This window comes from Theropithecus gelada, chromosome 13 (genome assembly GCF_003255815.1).
Source record: "Theropithecus gelada isolate Dixy chromosome 13, Tgel_1.0, whole genome shotgun sequence".
NCBI classification, from domain to species: domain Eukaryota; kingdom Metazoa; phylum Chordata; class Mammalia; order Primates; family Cercopithecidae; genus Theropithecus; species Theropithecus gelada.
The window spans coordinates 7,719,280-7,741,955 of NC_037681.1; the positions used below are offsets into that span (position 1 = coordinate 7,719,280).

A 22,676-nucleotide genomic window follows, 5' to 3' on the forward strand; every position below is an offset into this window, starting at 1 on the left:
TCCATGCCTACAGACAAAACGAGGGGGTGCAGAAAAGACCAGCTTTTCCCGCTTTGGACTTCACAGACTGTCTACATTAAAAATCCTGAAATATCATTGCTAGGTCTATACTCAAAAAAACTCAAAGCAAGGACTCAAACAGATGTTTGTACACCTACATGCATAGTGACGTTATTCACAATAGTCAAAAGACAGAAACACCCAAATGTCTGTGAACAGATAAATGAATACACAAAATGTGATCTATCCCTACAATGGAATATTATTCAGCATGAAAGGAAGAAGATTGTGACGCATGCGGCTATGTAGAGGAACCTTGAGGACCCTGTGCTCAGTGAAATAAGCCAGACAACAAAAGGACAAATACTGTTTGACTCCACTTATATAAGGTCCCTAGAACAGTCATTCACAGAGACAGAACATAGACCAGAGGTTACTGGGGGGCTGAGGGTGGAGGAGTTCGTGTTTAATGGGGACACAGTTTGGAAAGGTGTTGCTTGGAAATAGTGACAGTGGGTACAAAACAGTGTGGACGTACTTAATGCCACTAAACTATAGACTTAAAAATGGTAAACTTTATGTGATGTATGTTTTGTCACAATAATAAATCTTGGAATACCGCAGTGTCCAATTTGTCATTCTACCAAGTAAGCACAGGAGCTGAACAAACCATCTACTCTCACCTAGGGTTTGTAAATAGATTTTTCCATTTAAAAAGCTACATTTTGCAGTGACTCATGCTTTAGAAATGGGTCCTGCTTGCCAGAGGAGCAGCCGACTGATTCACAGCGTTTCTCTCTTTCCTCCCCACCTACACAGCAGGAAGTGGATAGAAAACTCAAAAGGAAGGAAAATCTTCCCCAGGAGAGCTGGGAACTTTCCTCAGATAACACACTGCACAGTTCTCGCCTCCCTTGCTATACCCGGGGCCTGCTCTCCCAGCTCAGGAGTGTTTGCAGCTCTCCCAACCCATGGCATCACATAAGCAGCTTGGAATTGGCCAGGGGGGAGTGTTTACACCCTGGAAATGGACGAACACTATCATTCAGAGCATCTTCCCAGAAATCCAACTGTTAAACGTTTGCCAGCACACTGCTGGAGCCAAGAAAACTCAGTCGTGGTCACTAAAATCACCCGCACAGGACCTGGCACAGGGGGATCTCTGAATCTGATGACCTCTCGGTTTTCCTACCGCCCAGAAACAGGTGATGACGCTGCAGCATATGAGACCACCAGCCTCAGGTACACAACTATGATGCCCAGGCAGACCACAGCACAGAGGGTTTGGACCCACTCCCCAGATGCAGCAGTAGAAAAAGTTGGGCAATATTTGTGGGATTTATTGAAGGTACCGACTGCCATGGAAAGCTGGTGTTGATCTACAGGTGCTGGGGCCAGGACTGCTCACTCTGGGTCCGTATGTCCCTGTTATGTTGGGCTTCTGTGTGAACATGAACCCTGCCTGCCCATGGTCAAAGACACCTCTGTCTGATGGCCTGGATCCTACAGCCCTTCTCCAGACACCCACACTGTCGCTTTTTAAGGATCTTCTCTAGCAGGCCGGTAAGAGAAAACGATCCTGAATTTGCCTTTTCCTGGAGATGCTTATGTATCTCATGCTTGAGATACCTGCTCAACATACGCATTTCTAGGGCAGGATTCCCTTGACCTCACTTCCTCTGACAAGAAAATTAGACACTGGCATATTCCCGCTGCAACAGCACAGGATTACAGGAAAAAAACTGAGTATTCTGGTTATCTATTGCTACATAACAAACTTGCTCCAAACTTAGTGTATTAGAACAGTAACAGTCAAGTGACTGCTTACAAACATGCAACCTGAACAGAGCTTGGTGGGAACAGCTCATCTCTGCTGCAGGTGGGTCGGCTGGTGCTGGTGGTTCTACTTCCAAGAAAGCTCAATCACATGGAACTTAGCTGTAAATGTTACTGGGAGCCTTTGCCCTTCTCCACAGGGCTGCTTGGGCTTCCTCGCATGATGGCTGGGCTCCTAGAGAGCGAGTGTTCCCAGATACAGAAGGCATAAGCTGCCCATCCCTGAAGACCCAGTGTGGGAAACTTCTGCTGTATCTGATTGGTCAAAGTAGCCATGGAGCCCAGGTTTAAGGGAAGGGATATGCCCCACCTGCAGGTGGCAGGAGTGTCTGTGGATCTGCAATTTTGCAACCATATCGAATCCATCACATGAAGATGTGAACTAAAACCTCAGCTCTGCTCTGCCAGCAGAGCCATGTAGGTACCACAGAGCAGTTATATGCTGTCTCCACAGAGCTCGAGCTCAGACTCGGAGCCCATGGGGGCAGGAGCATGTGTGTCTGAGGGCTCAGCACTGTGCCCAGCACAGGCATTCCATAAATATTTGCAGAATTGTTAAATTTAACGAGTCGCATGCTAAAGTTTCTTCTTCTTTTAAATCTCACCCGAATTTAAAAATGGGGGAGAGGGAATGCTCAACTGCGTAACAGTAAAAGAAAGAATTTCAGATTAGAGCAAAATTAAGCCAAGATGCCTGGGAAAATGATGATACAGGGAAACTGCCATAGGCCAATTTGTTAAATTGGTCCCCAAACAATATGAGGTATAGTTTAATTTTTTAAAAAAACAGAAAACGGTGCCACTTAAACTGATCAAAATCAGTTATTAACCTGAATGCAGTTGATTTTAGCAATTTACAACATAAAATAATTCAGTCTCAGCTAAGTCTTCCTATACAAATGTTTTGTTTCCATGTGAAAATAGCTTTCCAAATTCTATAGGTGGCGCATTACATCATACAGCAATTGCACCCCTGGAAACAATCTTAGGGCTCCATCGCATCTTTATTGTCCACAATTTAAATATCTTAATAGCACACAAAGAACATTTTGTTCCTAAGAGAAAGACTGTTTTACCGTGAAATTCCATGACACACATCTCTCCAAAGGTAGACGGTTCTGCAGCATAACATTATTACATATATAATTACCTACATCACAAAATATTTTCAAAATCGAAACTGCTAAGCCTTCCTGCCTGTCACTTTTTCTTATGTTGTCTCCATAGCAACCTGCTTCCCTCCCCCAGAGACAAACAGAACACAGAAGACATCTTTAAATTGGCATAAATTAGAGACAAATTCTTTATTTGATCAGACACATGGTTTACTCTAATGATTACCATACACCAAAATTATCCAGAAATAATCATTGTAACTCATAAAAATGAACTGCTGTAAACAGACCTGTTTGCACACGATGACAGCACAGTTCTAAAATGTGGCACTGCGTCGTCATTGCACCCTCACCCCCAGGTTATCATCCTCGATAGCACACATGGCCCTATCTGCCTTCTTCTTGAGTCCACTCAGTTCCCCAGGCCCTCTCCCCCAAATAAGCATAGTCCGGTTCTGCCTCAGGCCCTGAGTGGTCATTCACAGTTCTCACCTCCTGCAAACACAGCGCTCAGCCAAACAGAGGTGCGTCTAAGTTCATTCCAGGCAACTGTAACAAGCCACACATGACACAGAGACGTGCTAACCCAAACACAAGCTTGTGGCCCATGACTGGGCAGAAGGGGCACTGAGAATGCTGAGTTAACTTTGACAACTAGTGCAGAAATAGCAAATGCCAGAGTTAGGTAACTAATAGTGTCTCTCTCTGTCACCCAGGCTGGAGTGCAGTGGCACAATCACAGCTCACTGTAACCTTGAACTCCTGGGCTTAAGCAATTCTTTGGCCTCAGTCTCCTGCGTAGCTGGAATTATAAGCATACACTAACATGCCCAGTTACTTTTTAGAAATCATTTTTTGGTAGCGACAGAGTCTTGCTTACATTTCCCAGGCTGGTCTTGAACTCTAGCCTCAAGCTATCCTCCCTCCTTGACCTCCCAAAGTGCTGGGATTACAGGTGTGAGCCACCACACCCAGCCTCCTCTAATTCTTTTGTTTGTTTGTTTTGAGACGGAGTCTTGCTCTGTCGCCTAGGATGGAGTGTGGTGGCGCGATCTCGGTTCACTGCAGGCTCTACCTCCCAGGTTCATGCCATTCTTCTGCCTCAGCTTCCCGAGTAGCTGGGACTACAGGCACCCACCACCACGCCCAGCTAATTTTTTGTATTTTTTAGTAGAGACAGTGTTTCAACGTGTTAGCCAGGATGGTCTCAGTCTCCTGACTTCATATTCCATCCACTTCGGCCTCTCAAAGTGCTGGTATTACAGGCATGAGCCACCATGCCTGGCCCAGCCTCCTCTAATCTTGACCATAGTTAAATATACAGTGCCATGTCCCCAGAATAACATTCTACACCAAGCAAAACCTCCAGAGAGAGAGGGCTGGCTTGGGTCACCCATCTGTGCACATTCAGGTCATACCATGCCCAGCACAGTGGCTGGAATGGCATCTCAGGGTACAAGTGACAGTTCACCAAGTGAGTCTCCAACTACTACTTGGCCTTGAAACACTTTTGGAGTAAACATGGTAAATCTCAATGTGACACGGAGCTCAGAAAAACACACACCTACTTTTTTAAGTCAACAAATAACTCATAACCCTTCAGTTGGTTTCTTTTTTTTTTTTTTTTTTTTTTTTTTGNTGGAGTGCAGTGGCCGGATCTCAGCTCACTGCAAGCTCCGCCTCCCGGGTTTACGCCATTCTCCTGCCTCAGCCTCCCGAGTAGCTGGGACTACAGGCGCCCGCCACCTCGCCCGGCTAGTTTTTTGTATTTTTAGTAGAGACGGGGTTTCACCGTGTTCGCCAGGATGGTCTCGATCTCCTGACCTCGTGATCCACCCGTCTCGGCCCCTTCAGTTGGTTTCTATGAAAAAACAGGAAGCGGAAAGGAGAAAACTCCAACTTTAGGCTCAGGAGTGTTTTACACACACAGCGTGCTTCCCTGTCTCTGATCCCCCCGCTGCTTCAGGGAGGCTGCTGAGGAAGGCTACACAGAGCGGGGCTGCCTTCCTGCCAGCAAGCGAGGTGCACTGCCCCGAAACAATACCTCCGCCCAGAGCTCTGGGGCAGACAGGGTGGAGGGGCCTGACACCAGCAGACTGAGGCATGTGATTCTCACCGCGGCCTTCTCCCATCTGATGAATATACTCTTCTCCACCCCTAGAATGTACTTTCGGTGTGAGCATAAAGAGTCCCATAAGTTAGGTGGGGCACAGTGGCTCACACCTATAATACCAGCACTTTGGGAGGCGGAGGCAGGTGGATCACTTGAGGTCAGGAGTTCGAGACCAGCCTGGCCAACATGGTGAAACCCTGTCTCTACTAAAAATACAAAAACAAAAACAAAAAATTATCCGGGCATGGTGGCGCATGCCTGTAGTCCCAGCTACTCAGGAGGCTGAGGCAGGAGAATCACTTGACCTGAGATTGAGCCACTGTACTCCAACCTGGATGACAGAGCAAGACTCAGTCTCAGGAAAAAAAAAAAAAAAAAAAAAGTCACATAAGTTGCCGTAATTTTTTAATCTTATTTTATTATTTATTTATTTTTAGAGACAAAGTCTCGTTCTGTTGCCCAGGCTGGAGTGCGGTGGCATAAACACAGCTCACTGCAGCCTCAACCTCTTATACTCAAGCCATCCTCCTGCCTCGGCCTCCCAAGTAGCTGAGACTACAGGCATGTACTTCTACGCCCAGTTAATATTTTTAGTTTTGTAGAGACGGGGTATCACTATATTGACCAGGCTGGGCTCAGCCTCCTGGCCTCAAGTGATCCTCCTGCCTCAGCCTCCTGGAGCACAAGGATTACGGGTAAGCCACCCTGCCCACGCAGCTGCTCTACTTTAAAAGTCAGACTTCTAAAACTATTTCCCTGGAACATAAGAAAGTCTTTAGTTTAGCCCCCACTTCCACGCTACAGAAAATAACAGGGAATCAAGAAACAAGTTCAATGGCACCACCCAGAAATGACCCAATAAATCCACAATGCAGGACATTTGACAAAATAATCGGCTTGGTCTCTTCAAAGGGTCAATACCTTGAAAAGCAAAGTAGGAGACTGCTAGAACAGTTCTCCAGTGGGGCATCCAGCAGGGCCCTGGCAATGTGTGGGTTGTTACACCTGGTGGTGGAGTAGGTGGTGCTGCTGGCACCTGGAGGATGGAGGCCGGGGACGCTGCTGAACATGCACATTTATGTGTACATTGTACATTATACACAAATGTATGTACGATGTTGAGAAACTGGTCTAGAATAAGGGAGATCAAAGGGGCATAACAAAAGCCACAAGTGAACCCAGTTTTAACAAAAACTACAGAAGATTTTTAAGGGATAATCAGGAAACCTGAATGTGAACTGGTATTGACATTGATTTAAGAGATAAGATAAGGAAATTCCTGCTAACTCTTTTAGGTGAGACAACAGGATCACCGAAGAGTGCCCTTATTCTGCAGAGGTGTCTGCTAAATTATCTAGGAATGAAGCAACAGGGCATAAGCAAAGTAAGTTTCATGGTTCGCCCAAGACAGACAGACATATAGACGGATAAAAGGAAAGACCAGATGTGGCAGAGTTACTGGCTGAATCTAAATGGAGAAGAGACAGGCCTTCGCTGGATCCTCCTTCCCCTCTTCGTCTTGTCTGAGACTGTTCATGACGGCCAGTGGGCAGGAGGTGCAAATCCAGGCACTTTTCGAATGGCCTCCTGACGTTTCACAGGTGTAGACTGCTCGGGTTTTCGCACTCAGAGCCCCTTCAAGCCCACGAACACTTCACACTGGAACCCCGTGCGGAAGCTCTGCTGGGAGGCCTTGGGGCCACAACAGCACACACCCCAGCCCTGCCATCGAGCGCTGACAGGACGCACAGGGAACAAGAAGGGCCCCGGGGTAGGTAGCGAGGCACCCACACAAGAGAGTGAACGCTTCAGAGTCGAGGCGTGCACGAGACCAAGGGCAGGAATGGATGGACCGAGGGTGTGGCGGGTATGTGGGTTCTGTGGGCTGGGCAGAGCACACCCATGGAGAGAAGATGGGGCTCCAGACCCAGGGGTGGAAGTGCAGGGTGCACAGAGACACGGGGCCAGGATACTTGTCATGCAAAGGGAAAGTGGAGAACAGTGTTCCAGAGGGCTGGGTGAACCACACAGAGCAGTCCCAGACCGCTCCAAATGTAGGCTCTGGGACCAGAGCAACTGCATTCAGGAGGCAATGGGGAGCTGTGGGACTTCGGAACCAAGATGCGACTTAAAGAACATGTCATGGCCGGGGATACAGAGATCACCTGACCACAGCTGATGCGCTGGCAGGGACGCGGAAACACCCTCCCAAGGCCATCCGACTCACAACAGGGCAGTATAAGGACTAGCAAGCTCCTCTGCATCTGCACCACTGTCTGCTGCATCCACCTGACAGAGCCACTTGTAGCCTCTTAATGACAGCCACACAGCTTGCCTCATCCCATTGCTGCCCTGGGGCTCTCTGAAGGGGCTCCCGGCTCTCTGCGGGGTCCTTCTTGTGGGCAAGGCATCCTCAATGAGTGGGCAGTGCTCCTTGACTACTGAGGACGAGGATAGGCCCAGGGCACCATGCAGGGCCACCACAGTGTTCCAGGCTCGACAGAGCTTCTGCAGCCCTGGGAGCCTCTTCCCCTCCAATCACTGCAGGACCATGGCCAGGCCAGTATCCTCAGGGACAAGTGTTAGCACAAGACCAGCTCCCATTGTGTTTGCATTCCTTCCATGACACCTACACTCTGAAACGATACTATCAGGATACAACTGCGCTCATCAGCGAAGCAGTTGCTCAGTTCATAAATTCTGCAACGCTTAAAGTTGGGCCCATTCCCGGGAATGGTGCTCTCAACCCCCTTCACTTAAATGTGTGTATGATCCCAAGAGCTCCATAGTATGGGAAAGGCTGTCGACGGCCCCAGGGGAAGGGCCGTGGCGTTTCCAGATAGGGAAACTGAGGCTCAGGGACAGAAGGTGCTCACCCAAGGCTATGCGCTGGCTGTTTGCCCAGGAACCAGGTTCCTGGGGCCAGGCCGATGCTTCACCCTCTATGCTCTGAAAAAGGAATTCTCCATTTTTAAAGAAGAATCACTGCTGACTGCTGGGAGGGGGAGGGGAAAGCAGCCATGCTGACCAGCCACCAGCTACCCAGACATGTGAGGAACAGGAACGCACCCCAGGGACAAAGAAAAAAAGTACCGTGCAATTGTAATTGTACTACATTTAGCAATTGTGCTACAAAGTATAATTAAGTTCAGGCAATTAAGATGTCCCTTTACAAAATCTCAAACAGAGAGTGGAAAGCCCAGAGCAGCTGAGACACACTCCTAGGAGTTTCATCATCCATCGCTCCCTCCGAAGGGGTCCGGACGCTGCCGAGATGGACCTGGGAGGCAGCACCGGAGGCAAGGTGGGGGCCACGTCCTCGCTCTGCAGTCTGCAGGCGGCCCGGGAAACAAGGGAGGGAGGAGGAGGGCTGTTTTCTTCCCTGTGTTCATCTACAAGCTGTTTAAGTGCGTCCATTTGCTGATCTGTCAAGGTGAGAAAGTGGCCGAGATCGCCTCGAGGGGAGGCTGTGTGCCTCCTCCCAGCTGTGCTGTCACCAGACCCAGCCAGGCTCCAAGGCAAATACAATGTGGCCTGCGTTCTGTACCTGTGTCCTGTTTCCTTTGGACATATTATAGGTCACTTTAATTAAAACATCTGCTTCTCAACCAGTTTTTTTATGATGCCACGGGTCCTTGTATTGATTTCAGATGTGTCAGACACATTGGTAGGAGGCTGAGCAACACAGGACGTAATTCTGCCTGGAGGGAGGGCACTATGCCCCACTTAAAGAACCCAAGAGATCAGCTGAGCAGCATTTACTCCCACGTCCCAAAGCTCATTTCCTACCAATGCTCCTTTCACCGCTTGGCTGTGCCCCTGGGCTGTGCACGGCTCCCTGTGCAAGGTGCAGCACTTCCCATGCTGCTGGACGGGCTGGAGACCTCAAAACCGAAAGAGGAGGAAAGCAGCTTCCAAACCAGGGAGGGGGGACTCTAGCAGGAGACAGCAAGGGTGGCCTGGGGTGGCCTGGGGGAGAGAGAGATAAGAGAGAGAGAGATAAGAGAGAGAGAGATAAGAGAGAGAGAGGTGGGACTGCTGGCCTGTGGCAGTTGAGATACCTGGATGTGTGCCTGGAGACAGAGAGATCCGAGAAACAGCCTGCACACGGGCAAGGGGTCCAGGCCCAAAGCCCAGGCCATGTCCCTGTGGGTTCCAGGTTGCAGATCAGAGAGGCCTGTGGGAGAGCGGGGCTGGGGTCTGCCTGTGAAAGGCTTCAAACACAAGGCCAGCAAAATTTTCATTTTGCAAAATGAGTTTTTAAATGCAGAAGAGGCAAAACTAAAGCATCATTTCAGGACCGTGCATCTTGCAGCCATGCAGAGGACGGGCTGGAAGGAAGAGGTGTGAAGTCAGTGCCGTACCTGGTATAAAATAAGGGCTTCGCTGAGGGACAGGGGAGAGAACTAAGAGTCCCTGAGCATGGCTGCTTCGGTCTGAAGCTCCAGCTCACAGGTTCCCACCCAGGTCCCCACAGCCACTTAGCTGCTGCTGCTGCCCCACTGTCCCCAGCAGCAGCCCGGATGCCAGTGTGGGTGGGTCCGAGGCCACTGTGAGGTCTGCACTCTCCCAACAGCACCCAGAGCCCAAGGAGGAGTGACATGAAACAGCACACAGGAAACCCCATTACAGGCTGAGAGGCCACACCTAGGGGTAAGGCTTTTCTCTTGTCCTGTGAACTCAGGGCCCTGTGTTCTTCTGTGCTCGGCCGGCCCTAAAGGACCTGGTCATGGAGTGGGCATGAGGGGTGAGGAGGGGCAGCAAGAAATAGAACCTGTGAACCGGTGAACCAACCGGAGTGTGGGGACACCAGGAGAAAAGAGGCCTCCAGCTTGGCCGGGTGGGGGTAGGGCAGGCTCCTGGGACAAGCTCCCTTGAAGAGGCTGTGGCAGCTCCAGGTGGAAAAGGTCGGGGGTGCCAAGAAGAGCAAGGCTGGAGGCTGGGAGCCTGGAGGCTCTGCACACAGGGCAGGGTGGGAGGCTTGGATCCCCCAACTGAGCAGGACACAGGGGACTATAAAGGAAATGAAGGTCACAGCCACACTCGGGGACCAGGCAGGACACAGGAGCCATCAGAGATGGAGGGAAGAAAGAAAGGCAAGTTGGGAAAACTACAGGCAACCCCACGAAGGAGCCTATGGAAAGGAGGACGCTGGGGAGTTCTGCGGCAGGGTCTGGGAAGGGTCTGGGTCTGGGAAGGCCTCTGAGCAAACAGACACCCACTGAGAACACCTTGCTGAAAGCCCCAACTGCAAGTGCAGGATAGGGTCCCTCTGGCAACTCTGCGGATGGCGTGTTCTGGAGTTTCTTACTATGTTCTCTTGTAAACTAGAAATGTTCCGTACCAACGGAGTCACCCTAGGAGCACGTGGGGCACGTCTGCAACATTTCCTCCACATCACGAGGGCTTGGAAGGAAAATGTCGGTTTCTTGTCCTGGCCACTGGTGACACTTCTCTGTGGGAGGCTGTCCCATGCATCACGGCATGCTCAGCAGCATCCACCCCACCTTAGTTGTGACAACCAAAACTGTCCCCAGACACTGCAAACGTCCCTGGGGACACGTGCTGTACGGCTGGTGCTATGGACCGAAGGTTCTGTACGCTTCAGCTTTCTACATCTAAGCCCCAATCCCCAAGACAATTTAGTTTTATTTTATTTTTATTGTTTGAGATGGAGTCTCACTCTGTTACCCAGGCTGGAGTGCAGTGGCGCCATCTCGGCTCACTGCAAGCTCTGTCTGCCGGGTTCGGGTTCATGCCATTCTCCTGCCTCAGCCTCCCGTAGCTGGGACTACAGACTCCTGCCACCATGCCCAGTTATTTTTTTTGTATTTTTAGTAGCGACAGGGTTTCACCGTGTTAGCCAGGATGGTCCCGATCTCCTGACCTCGTGATCCACCCACCTCAGCCTCCCAAAGTGCCAAGATTACAGGCATGAATCACCACGCCTGGCCCCCCAAGACAATTTTTAAAATGGCACTGTGTAGAAAAACTCAAGACAGTGCTTAAGGCCACCATGTAAATACAGTTACACACCACGTGAAGACCTGTGGTCCATGATGACCGCATACACCATGGGGCCCCATAAGATTGTATTTTTACTGTTACCTTTTCTGCATTTAGGTACACAAACATTTGCCACTATGTCTCAACGGCCTACGGTGTTTAGCACAGTCACATGCTGCACTGGTCTGTAGCCAGGGAACACAGGCTGTGCCAGGTAGCCTAGGAGTGTCAAAGGCTGTACTTCCTAGGTTTGGTATCAGGAGGCGAGGCCTCTGGGAGGTCAATAGGTCATGAGGGTGGAGCCTTCATGAATAGGATTAGTCCCCTTTTAAGAGACATGAAAAATTTTCTGTCTCCACCATGTGAGGAGCAAGACGCTAGCTGTCTACAAACCAGGGAGACAGCCTTCACTGGGAATGAGGCCTGCTAGCAGCTTGACCTTGAACTTCCCACCTCCAGGACTGTGAGAAACAAACATCTCACAGAAATTGATGTCTGCTGTTTAAGCCACGCAGTGTATGGTATTTTGTTAGAGCAGCCTGAGAAACTCAGACAGCTGGCGTTCTCCAATCTGCGCTGGGCAGGGTACCCGAGAGGTAGCCCACTGTGCCCCTCCGCCTCTTGCACACACCCCTTGCTCACTGAGTTTTATGTTTAAGTTGCCACAGGGATGTCTGAAGTGATCCTGTCTCGCACTGTTGATAATTTATTCCTCAGGGTCATAAATTTCTGCCATTTAGAGACGACACGGCAGCTGTGATCTCACAGGGCTTAGATCACAGGCTGGTTGGCTGGTTTGCTTCCATTTACAACCTATGCAGGCCATGTCTTGCGGGGTCCAGAAGGTCCCTGCTGTGGCCATCCCTGCACTGGGCAGGACTAGGACTTCTCTGTGTTCTGCACAGGGCACTGAGAGACTTCGAGCATCACAGCAGGCTCCACACTCCCAAGCACCCCCGACTGACACACGGCATGGGGACTGGGCTTAGCCACAACTCTGCTGGAAACCTGCCCCTTACTTAACTACAGGTCCAACTCCGTGAAAAACCTCAACCCCTCCGACCTCTTGGGCCTCACCCAGATGACAAATAACCAAGGCTGCCCACGAGGCAGGCTACATACTCTGTGGGATTTGATGCAAAAGGCAAGTGGGGAGTCTTCTATGCAAAAAGTAAGAGTAAGGCTTTTTCCTTTCTCCTAGAGTCCTTCCCCGACCCACCATAGCGTTTTTTAATTTGCTATTTCATGCCAGGCTTCCTCAGGCAGGGCCAGCGCAGAGCCTCATAGGAGCCAGGGCCACCCTTCTACTCCAGCAGGGCACACACCCAGCCCTACTGGGCCCCGGCAGGCTTACTGTCCCAACACACCTCACAAAACACAAATGCAAAGGTAAATAACCAAGAATCTCAAGATAGCAACTGCAGAGCATTAAACTCCAAGCACAGGTCCCCCTCAAAGGGCCTCCTACCCCTCCCCGGCCACCAGCATCAAGGGTGCCTGTGGGAATATGGGCATCCGAGTCCTGAGTAGCCTTCACAAACAGGGTCTCATTTGCTGGGGCTGGGGAGAGCCTCATCCCCATTTACTGATGAAGAAACAAGACAAGAGAAATCAAGCCACCCGTCCGAGGACAAACAGCTTACAAGTGGCAGAGGAAAGACTGAAGTCCAAGTGGGTCTGGCTCTTCCCTTCCCTTCTTAACCCCTCCTGTGTCAGGCAGAACAGCAGCCCTCCCGGAATGAGGCCAAGTGCATCCCGGCATCCCTAACGACCAATGAGTTACCCTGGCAGCCCCCCGACCTGGTCCCTGAGATTCTGCAGTGGGCTGGCAGAAAGGGTAACAAGACTACTGCCTTCCTGGGCCGCAGGGCTGCAGCAGGAGCTCAGGAGCCATCTGCATAGGTTCAAACCCAACCTCTGCCTCTACTAGCTGTGTGGCCTTGGGCCAGTTCTTCCACCTCTCTGTGCCTCAGTGTACTCTTGTGCAGAAAAGGGAAAACAGTGGCACCCACTCACAGGGCTATGGTGAGGGCTAAGGGAAATCAAACTAAGCACCTGTTCCCAGTGCCCAGCACAGGGGAGCACTGTGTAGAGGGAGCCTTCGCACTACTCAGCAAGTAGTGCCAGCCTCTAGGATGTGCCGGGGTCCTCAAAGGAAGTCCATCGAGGCCCACCTCTGCCTCTCGACAGCTTCTCCCCGTGAGTTGTGCCCCAAAGATCAGCAGTCAGACTGTATGCTGTTGGCGCCTGATCTCATTTGGCCACAAGTAGACCCAGAAAGCCGCAGGGCATGTGGTGCAGCTCCCTCCTCCCGGAGGAGGCACACATCAGACCAGGATTCACACGGCCAGCCCTCTCACTGCAACCAGACCTCAGCCAGCCAGGCCAGGTACAGCTGCAACCACAGTGCAGCAGCATTCGGAGTTTCAAGGCCAACTCCACATCCAGCCACATGATGTGGGGCCACTCTTGCAGGAGGACAAACCACAGACTTCTCAGCGTAGGTGCTAAGTAGCTGGTCCCAGACACTCTACAAACAGACTGGAGGGGAGTCACCTGTGTCTTTCTCCCTTGCAGGGCTGCCCAGGATGGAGGAAGGGCTGTGGGAGCCATGCCACAGCAGAAGGCTGCCCGCCACGGGATTAAATGATAGTAAGGACCAGTGGCAGGACCAAGCCAGGCCTGAAAGCCACAGCCCAAGGCCAGGCCTTGGGGCTAGGAGAGCTGCACTGATCCAGGGCTACTGGCCTCGAGCACCCCAGGGACCCAGGAGAGCAGCGGGTACAGGAGAGTGCAAAGTCTCTGCCATCCCAAACACCCCCGACATGGCCTCAAGGGTGGACAAGGCCTCCAGGCTGCAGCTCTGCCATGGCGAGCCAGCCATGTGACCCTGCGTGGGACGTATGCCTGTCGGCCTCTGTCCCTCGTCCCATCAAAGGAGGCTTAGAGCCAGGTGGTCTGCGTTCCCTCTGGGGCCCTTCAACATCACCTGGGTTCCCACTTTGGAAAAACAGGTGTGCGTACAGATGTGCTACGGCAAATGGGAGTTTCTGGTGGTGTCTCCAGAAGGCCCGCAAGATGGACAAGGTACCTGGCCCTTCTCACCGCAGGGCGGGGTGCTCAGTAATGAGGCAATGCAACCCTGAGAGGTGGAAGGGAAATTCGAGAGACCTTCTAAACGCACAGCCAGACTTCATGCCGGGATCAGGCGACACAAATCAGCAGGTATTTAAAAGTAGAGGGGAGATTTTCAGAAGTCCAACTACCCACAGGAAGTCCAAAGGCTATTTTTAAACGCCTTATCAGAAGCCCAGGTCAAATGAGTACCAAAAAAATAAAAATAGCAAGTGCTCAGAAAAATAAGATGCAAACGCGGAGCTCTCTGGCACACGGTCAGAGGCTGCCTGTGGGGAAAGAGGCATCCTTCCAGAAAGCGATGCAAAAATAGCTCCAGCAAGGGAAGCCCATCAAGCATGCCAGGGTTAGGTGCAAATGGGAAACTTAATTAAGCAGGCCTCTAAAGAACGTGGGTTTCCAAAATAAAGCACACAGCTCTTTATGTCGCAAAGCCAAGAAGGGGTGGGGATACTTGACAGTTGACACTCAGGTCTGAGTGGCAGATGCTGGTGTCCGCAGGCCAGGGCCTGCCTGGTCCCGAGGGCAGGGAAGCTTGGCAGCAGCTCCTCACTTACCCCTTGTCCTGGCCATCACCCCTCCTTCCTCCCAGGAACTGCCTGCCACATGACCCCAGCTATGGGACCCTCCTGTCACCTCCCTGTTCCCATGGACTGCAGTCCTCGTGTGGGCAGTCCTAGTCCTAGTCCTATCACTCTCCTAGCCCCGTCTCCCATGAGCTTATTACTTCAGAGAGAACCAAATTGTCCTTTTTTTTCCTATTAGTTTTTATCCATCTGCCAGCTACAAATATATTTGCAAAATGCTCTTCTTTTCAAAGAACCAAGGTATTAGGATTCCTTTTAAAAACCATCTTCCCTTTCCATTTTTGTTTCCCTCGCTTCTAAAAAGGAGTGTGTTCTCAAAATCCACAAACGAGGATCCTAGAGTTGAGGTTCCCTTCCCAGCTCTTCTACTTTCTCCCTTCCTTGGATTTTTTCTTTTTCTTTTTTCTTTTTCAAGGAGCATTTTTAAAAAACTGAGTTTGTAGCAAGCTAGGGGTTCTCTATGTGGCATGTCAAGCACTGTAAGCTTCTGGATCTTTTCGTCCTGTGAATTTTGGTTGCCCTGACAACCACATTCTGGGCAGAGCTGGAGCATTCAGGATTGGAAGCATCCCCGGCCTGCAGGGCAGTGTTTAGGGTGGAGGAAATGAAGCTCAGCACCTGCCCTGATGAAACCTAAGTTCTGATGATCACCAAACCCATCTCTTCCTGTATATGCAGAAGATACAGAGTGCTCGTGTGTGCATGTGTGCCTGCCCTCCCTACCCAGCCCACCTGCCGGGCCCTGAAAGTGGAGGTGCTCCTCGCCCTTCAGTGCTGCTGCAGCAAATGCCCCTCCTCCTCAGATGTGCACCACCCACCTGTCAGAGGACTTCTCCAGTCTACAGAGCCCCAACACGGCTGCCATCAGCCAGCTGAGAGCGTGGCTAAAGACTGTGGACGGCAGGGGTTGAGGCCCAGCCCACTGGGAAGCAGCGGTGGCAGCAGAGACACACAGATCAGGGAAACAGGGCACAGCTGGGGACATTGCGGCACAAGCTTCTGAAAGTCTCCCGCAGGTGAGAAACACAAGACCGGCATCTGTGTTATGACTCCACCTGTGTTACGAGGCTGACGGATGCTAAGTTCCTGAAACGTGGTCTGCAGGGGAAGTGCCTGCGCCTGTTTCAGGGATTCCTACCAGTGCTGGGAAGGGTGTGGACACATGTGAGGCAGTGAGTCCATCAACAGCCAACTGCCCATGCATCCAGCGTCTTGGGGAGTTTTTATCAGAATATCCTGACCTGGAGATTTGGCACACTGTGTACACACACAGGCAGAACAGACTGTTCTAAACCTTTCAAAAGTTTATTTTCAGCCGTCAGTTGCTCACTCTGGTGCCCCAGAAGGAGCATGGCAGCTGGACTCCAACTGATCTCACTCTTTCCCTGCCAGGAGACCTCGGGCAAGGTTCGCAGACTGCCAAACCCTGTAAACGGAGATTATCAGAAAACCCATCCCCGGGGCTAGATGAGGACTTAAATCAGGTGCTGGGTAGGAAACACCTTTCTAAGGCACCAAGCACTACACAAATGTTCTTTTCCCTTTAATTGTGAGAAAAATAATGCTTTCGGTCAGAATGTATACTATATACTGATCTTTCTAGACCATCATTAAACATAGAGGTAGAAACAACTCAAATGTCCATCAGCTGACGAATGGAGAAAGAAATGTGGTACATCCATACAACAGAATATTACAAAGCAATAAAAAAATGAATGGCACATACTACACAGGTGAGCTTCGGAAACATCATGGCGTGTGAAAGAAGCCAGATATAAAAAGGCCACAAACTGTATGATTCCATTCATATGAAAAGTCCAGAATAGGGAGACCCACAGAGTTGCCCAGGGCTCGGGTGACAGTAAGGAGAACAGTTTCTTTAGAGGTGATAAAAATGTTCTATGATTGACTGTGGCAATGGCTACACATATCTGTTGAATGTACGAAAACCACCACTGAATTGTACATTTTGAATGGATGAATTCACAGTATGTGAATTCTGTCTCAAAAAGCCTTAAAAGAAAAAAATGTAAACGGTGGCTAAATGACAGGAACCTATTTCTCTCTCACTTACTCAGCTCATCTTCCCAGGAAGGGCAGACAATCTGCCCTGATTCCGGTTCTCTTAAAATGTGAGACCTCTGGCATTTCCTCTGGGATCCAAAATCCAACTGCTATGAGTTAAGAATGTTCCTTCACAATTTTGACTTCTATGTACTCACCTTTGAACCACACTAAGTAATTTCTTTGCACGTTGACATCTGTTGATGGATCTGTATTATAACTTTTCCAACCTGCAGGTTTCCAAGTCACAAAAGGTTCATCACAATACCTCTCCTTTTTGCAAAACGCCCTTAATTTAACCACAGATGGTAGCAACTGGCATCTTACTGGAATGTCATAAGTTGAAAACTCATAAAATCAGGGCACAGAAACGGGTGCTGGAGAACTATACGGTGAATCAAAGCCATCCCAATGACCATTCATATTTGTCAAAGTCTCAACTTGTCTGTCATTGCTGTGACCTCCATGGGTGGCTGCACTGGAAGCTCCAGGGACTGAAATAAGTTTCCAGATTTTAAAATTAAAGTCCTTGAAAAACGCAGTCCTCTATAAGAGTCTTCCTCTGCAGTTGGAAGGCCTATTTTCATTACCTTCTGTATATTTACTTCCGGCTTCTGTCTTCATCTCACAGACTATTCCATGCCATTTCAAGACAGAAATTCCACACGAGGACCACGCTGGCAGAAGCATATAAATTACCAAATCTCTATATGAAAGGCTTACTCTGATCCAACACAAATGTATACCAGGCTAATACAAGTTAAATTTCTAATAATAAAAGTGCATTTCCTCTTAATAATTGGGAAGTTAATGTCTCCTATGAGTAACATATGCTATAAATACTCTACATTTTCAGAATGATGCCTGCTCAAAGGAAGAGATTTTTTAAAACTCATTTTCTGCTTTTCATATTGAAGCATCTCAAATCACTTTCCAATAAGCCATGATTTCTCCAAACATCCCATGAGATGCAGTGCCAGGGACAGGCTCCCTGTTTAGATACAGACAGAATCATAAAGAGGTGAAGTAGCCTGTGGAGTGGACGAGTCAGTGTCATGTGTCGAGCCACTCTCAAAGAACCAATATTGGGCACCGTGAAGAACTCTGAGTCCAAAATTAACCAGTGTTGACTTCTGTCGCTCGGTTTGCAAAGTGAAGGTGCAGGTAGACAAACTCAATGCTTTTCAAACTGTGTTTGCCAAAATGACTGCGGGGGTTGAGGGGGAGGGGGAGGGTTTGTAGGGGCTGGAGTATGAGGCCCTTTTTATCAATCCGAGAAGTACCACTTTCAACTGTTTTTGTTAAGCAGAAGGGTCTTTTGTTGAAAATAATAATAGTAAAGGTTTCAAAAACGCTAGTCTCAGTGACCTTAACGGGTTATTGTTTTTATAACCACAGAGTAGAGGAATCCTCGGTCCCAACCTGGGGACTTTGCCTAACAGGTGACTGTGACTGCGATCCCTGTGACTGCCGGAGCCTGGCTCAGGGCTTCCCCTCGCATCAGTACCTCTAGGAGAAACGCGCTGGTCCTCCCTGTCACACCACCCAGCTACACGACCACAGGCAAGTGGCTCCAATTATTGGGACTGCCCTTGCCGTAACTCCACTTTCTTCATGTGAAAGGGTGGGAAATGCCTGCCCAAGTCACATAATGCGGGAGGCAGCGTCAAGCCTGAGCAGACCCTCAGGAGGGGCACTCTACCCCTCTCCCAGGCTGTGAGAATGAGGATGGGAGATGAATCACTCAACAATACGGCCTGGCCACATCCAAACACATTGATTTGTAACTCACCCCACTTTCTGCTAAGTAGCATTCATAATAGGTATGCAAGAGAGTAAGCTGACCAGCACTTCCGCTGAGACTGCAAGGCCCCTCCAGCATCCTCACGGAGACCCCAGTGATCTCACGGAGACCCCAGTGATCCTCCAGGGCATTGCACACTTCCTTTCCATTTGCAACAGCTCCCTTTCCTCTCGGTGTCAGAAACAACCTTCCCGTCCGCTTTTTTAAGCACGTGTCCTACGCAACACCCATCCCATTGGCATTACTGCATCCTTCTTCCTACCCAGTTGATAGCACGTGGGGACCCTCTACTCTCACTGGCAATCTCTCCCTCTGGATCTCTCTCCATTCATTTATATGTCATCTACAGCTACTCTCCCAATACAACTGAAGAGGTTAGACTCTATGTGGCCCAAGAAGCCTGAAATGTTTACTCTCTGGCCCTTTACAGAAAGGATGTGCTAACTCCTCACCTGATGCAATTATTAAAATGAATTAGAATTATCTCCCCCACAAAAATATTGGCATCTAGCAGGCACACTATCACAATACTCTTCATATTTTCTGATTAGGTACAGCATAGTGCTTTACATACAGTAAGTGCCTAACCAGATGTTTTCTGAATTGAACAGTCCCTTAAAATGATTAATTTGAGCCTAGGTCTATGCAACACCTACGGGTGATCCCATTCTATGGGTGTGAGTCACGTGACTGGAAAAAGAAGGGAGACACCCAACACCTAGCGAATTTTTTTAAAGACAATTTGCAGGTGATTTTAAATGCACACAGACTGTAGAAATGAAACAATAAGAAAGATTTTCACCAAGTCGCTGCAACATAATTAGGTGAAATGGGAGTTTGGTAATTTACTCATCTCCATTAACAATCTGTTCACTCAGGTGTTATACAATTCCACAGGAAACACAATCAACATTTTGGAAGATTACAACGCATCAGAAACAATCTATAAAAACAGGATGTCGATCGGGTGCGGTGGCTCACGCCTATAATCCCAGCACTTTGGGAGGCCAAGGCAGGTGGATCACCAGAGGTCAGGAGTTTGAGACCAGGCTGGCCAACATGGCGACACTCCATATCTACTACAAGTACAAAACTTAGCCAGGCATGGTAGTGGGCGCCTGTAATCCCAGCTACTCAGGAGGCTGAGGCAGGAGAATCGCTTGAACCCACGAGGCGGAGGTTGCAGTGGGCCAAGATGACACCACTGCACTCCAGCCTGGGCAACAAGAGCAAGACTCTCTCAAAAAAAAAATAGGATGTCAAGGTGATTGTAATAGAGGGAAAGATTCTTATCACAGTGTTTATTAAAATTCACCTACACAGAATCATCCCACACGATTACAGGCAAAGTTGAAAGCAACGACAATTACAACATCAAAGAGCACCTGGAAGTTTCCCCTTCTTTTTAGTTCTGTCAACTTCTCCCATGATAAACCATGAACAGATCTGTTAGAGAAACACCAAGGGAACATCCCACACAAACAGAGTTTGCATCCAACCTCATGGAGGCATCCATTATGCAATCAAGTGCAGAAAGTAACATCGCTCCAACCTTATGCCAACCACTGGATGTGCCTAAGACCATAATCTCTGGCCACTGTCAACTTAAGAACTCTGACCAGTGTTGAGAAGTGGGTCTCACTGTTGCGGAATTTCTAAAAGACCTGCTTGAAGCTCCAGACATTGCAGATAATGATGCAAACCTAAAAGCTATCTTTACTGGGCTTTTACATTCAATTTTGATTGTTACACAATACATTAAACTGATAGGGAGTAAATTTTTAAAGTAGAGAATATGGACTCACTTTGGGAGGCCAAGGCGGGCAGATCATGAGGTCAGGAGTTCGAGGCCAGCCTTTCCAATACAGTGAAACCCCTTCTCTACTAAAAATACAAAAATTAGCTGGGTGTGGTGGTGTGTGCCTGTAGTCCCAGCTACTCGGGAGGCTGAGGCAGAAGAATTGCTTGAACCCGGGAGGCAAAGGTTGCAGCGAGCCGAGATAGCGCCACTGCACTCCAGCCTGGGTGACAGAGGGAGACTCCGTCTCAAAAAAAAAAAAAAAAAAGTCAAAGGACTGAACACATAAATACCCTTCCTGTCTGCCTGGTAGATGGAGGGGTGTCAGGTGGAGCCTGACGATCAGAATGCCAAGGCCGGGTAACTCCAGATCAAGCTTGGCCAGACCTCACGCCACCTCCTTCTTAACACACCAGAGCCTCCTCTATCTCGGGGGTATCAGAAGCAGCATTTTCCATCCCCGAAGAAACATGACACTGTCAGTGAGGTCACAGCCTGGGGACACCGCTGCTAGCAGGGCAGTGGAGGCATCTCTCTCAGAGAGTGGCTTCAGGGGGGATGAGCGGGTTTCCACTGGAGGGACTCCTATGGGAGGGTGGAAGGGGCTGGTGAAGACAGAGGCTGCCTGCTTCCCTCAGAAGCAGCTTCCATTTCACAAGATGAAAAGAGCACTTCACAAACATTTTCAGTTTTTTTTTTTTTTTAATTAAACAAAGAAAAAGGTGTGAGACTAAATGCCAGCTGCTACACAATGCCCCAGCAAAGTGAACACGTTCCCCCTGGCAACTGCACAGAGAGAAGCACCCTAGAAAGCAGGAACAGTTTTTAATCTGTTCATGGATGTCAATAACCGAACTGTAATGCTTGCCTTCTGCAATGGTGTCTCTCAGAGTCTCAAAGCACACACTGACAGCAAGCACCACGTGGTGGGAGGTGGTCTTGCAAAGTCAGGAGCAAACTCAAGCACTTTGCATTCCAGACCTCAGCACCCGGCCCAGGTGGATGACTGCACCCTCACCATAGGCAAACTGCTGCCAGAGAGGGGACGGGACCCCTGCCCCTCCATAGGGATGCAGTCGCAATGACTGGGGATGTCGCTTCTCTGCACGTGGTCTCTTTCATTGAGACCAAGAGCCAAACCCAGGGACAGCACAAACCCCAGGGGGAACCAATGTGCATGCTTCATCCACACCTGCTGTGTGGATGGCTAGGCCCATGGGGTCCCAGCCCCCGCTGAGCAGCAGTCCCCCCCACTGCCCCCCGCATGGAACCCTGGAGGTGGTGATCACTGGGAGGAAGACAGGACCAAGAGACCAGGCTCCAGGCCAGACAGCTTCCATTTTCTGTGTCCCAGATCCCACAGAAAGACTGGCAGAGTTGTCTGCTGGGGTGGCAGCGGGGTGTTCAGAGGCACCCCTGCTACATGGCAAAGCTGCAGCAGGGAAGCCCTTCGGGCCCAGGGAGCAAGGTCTGGTTCTCGGGAAGTCAATACACCGCTGTCAGTCATGTCCTGTTTCCCAGGCTCATTAGACGTCCGAGAGCACGGCACAGAACACACATCTGCAGTTGGGAACCACTCACTGTGCTCACGGGGTGGGCCGCAGGCCAGTGCAGACTCCACCCAAGCAGGTGAGATGGTGCAGAGGCAACCCCTGCTGTGCACCCCTTCCTTACAATCCCTACCGCCCTCCAAAGACAGGCTGCTCTGAGAGGGTCCTGAGAGTCCTGACAGGCACAACACAGGCAGGCTTAACACCCACGGTGAGGGCAGCAGGAAAAGAGCACCCAGTCCGTGCTGATGAGCTGAGAATGGGGTCCTGGTCACAATGGCACAGGATGGTGTCAGAGGGAAGTCTGAAGCAAGGCCACCTGCGTGCCTGTGTGTGGACATACAGACGTATATACACAGTCATGTACCACTTAACAATGGGAACACATTCTGAAACGTGAGTCCTTGGGTGACATCATTGTGTGAACATCAGAGTGTACATACACAACTCCAGATGGCACAGCCTAAGACATACCTAGGCTATGTGGCCCAGCCTATGCTCCTAGCCTACAAAGCTGTGCAGCATGGACTGTACTGAACACCTTAGGAGTTGGAACACAATGGTAAACGTTTGTATCTAAACACAAGAAAGGTACAGTAAAGATATAATCTTATCACACAGTATATGCAGCTGTCAACAACAGCAACGTCTTCATGCAGTACATGACC

At 49.8% G+C, this 22,676-nt stretch overlaps 1 protein-coding gene across 1 annotated transcript in view; it reads right to left on the minus strand.

Moving 5' to 3' along the window:
- Positions 1 to 22,676, minus strand: part of SH3RF3 (SH3 domain containing ring finger 3) — a 371,252-nt gene that overhangs the window by 292,370 nt on the left and 56,206 nt on the right. The window lies entirely within an intron of this gene.